Genomic DNA, 1,668 nt, shown 5'->3' on the forward strand with positions numbered 1-1,668 from the left:
CATTCTGCCTAAAGTACCGGCGATAGTCACGTCACACAGACCAGGAGTTTAGGAGAAGGGGGAGACTCAGGCATCAGCCTGCTCCGCCCTCCTTTTTCCTTTCGGGTCGATGTGACCCCCCTCTCCCCCACGAAAATATTTTCAGGCTACGCCACTGGTTTATTAACTGTTTGCTAACTAATTTTGTCCTAGTGTGTGTGCGAATTGTAATCCTTTGATCCCGCACTATCGCACAGGTATCTCTTATGCTCCAAAAAAGTCCCCATGAGCCTTTGTAGTTCATGATGCCCTTCTGGTCGAGTGGCCACATTTTCTAAATTGTAGCGTTCCTCTGCAGTATTCGACCATACAAGTCCTGCAGTCGCTCGAGTAGCGCTCCGTGCTGCTGAGATTCCTCCACGCTTGAGTCATCGCCAAGTTGGGAGCAGGCTGCAATTTCGTACTTGGCATATTGTTCTACAAAATGCTTCATCACAGCCTGCTGCAGGACCTGCGGGTACGATGAGTTGCCGAGGAGGCAAGCCTCAAGTGCGTCGCAAATCGCGACCCTTAGGGTCTGGAAGCGCAGTTTGGCGTTGTAACCGGTCGTCGTTTCAAGCCAAGTTCCGAACTCGCGTCCCAGTGGAGGTTCATTGGCCAAAGGGTGTTCGATGAACAATGACTGGATCGAAACCGGCACCGTCTGGATAGTCATCTCCGGGTTCCACGAGGGGCCGTGAAACGTGCCCAGATCGCTGAGCGAGACGAGCCCACTGCTGTATAGGTTCGGATTGAAGCGCACCCTTCCGCCGTCTGTCGTCATGAAGTGTACCTGTGGGGGACAGGCTGGGTAGTAGAGGGGGCGCTTGAGCACGAAATGGAAGTAGCCTCCCTGGTACGGCGTGTTGTCGGGTCCCACGATGATGGCGTGGATGTAGTTGATGTTGCCCTCTTCGGGCTCGACAAACACTCCCGGCAGAGGGTTGTCGAATATGTTCTTGAGGTCCTGTTTGAGTCTCAGCAGACACTGCTCCAAAGGCTTCTTGCGCTGGGACAACGCGGTGTCCAACCTGCATGCAGCTGCTCTTCGCCGATGTTCATTCATGGCGGAACAAGGGGAGGCGGTGGCTGTGAGTGGACGTCGCTGCACGCCGTGAGCCGTTCGCGCAAATGATGATTATTATTACCACCTGTACATATGGCTGACACCCACTGTGAGAGTTGGCGGAGAAACGAATTATTTATAAGTAAAAATGATAACTAATAACTGTATCACAGATTAGTTACATATAAGTTAGAATAAATAATGATGGTAATCGATATGAAAGCCACCCTGATTCAGATAGAACTTTCTGTGCGACGGAACGGAAATCCACAATGACCTGATGCTCCCAAGGATAAAATATTTGAAAATTTAAAATTCACTCCAATGCGATTGAACACCATTTTGAGAATGTTTCTCATAAAAAAATTGAAGTGGTTGCATGATAAGAAATGGTTCTCGATCCTTTTTCTATCATTGTAAAACGAGCGACGAGGGAAAGGAGCCATATCAGCTCTGTGCATATAATAGTTTAATTTTCGAAAACGACAGGGCAGTCTTATAAAAATAATTGCCTCTTGTCATGTTGAACAGAAACTCCTACGCCAAGGGAACAAGATGTGTCGATACTCGTTTAGATGAGCGAA

At 48.8% G+C, this 1,668-nt stretch overlaps 1 pseudogene; it reads right to left on the reverse strand.

The window, feature by feature from the left end:
- Positions 1 to 313: 313 nt before the first annotated feature.
- Positions 314 to 1,084, reverse strand: LOC142775303 (ubiquitin-conjugating enzyme E2 Z pseudogene; annotated as a pseudogene).
- Positions 1,085 to 1,668: the final 584 nt, after the last annotated feature.

This window comes from Rhipicephalus microplus, chromosome X (assembly GCF_043290135.1).
Source record: "Rhipicephalus microplus isolate Deutch F79 chromosome X, USDA_Rmic, whole genome shotgun sequence".
Taxonomy (NCBI): Eukaryota; Metazoa; Arthropoda; class Arachnida; order Ixodida; family Ixodidae; genus Rhipicephalus; species Rhipicephalus microplus.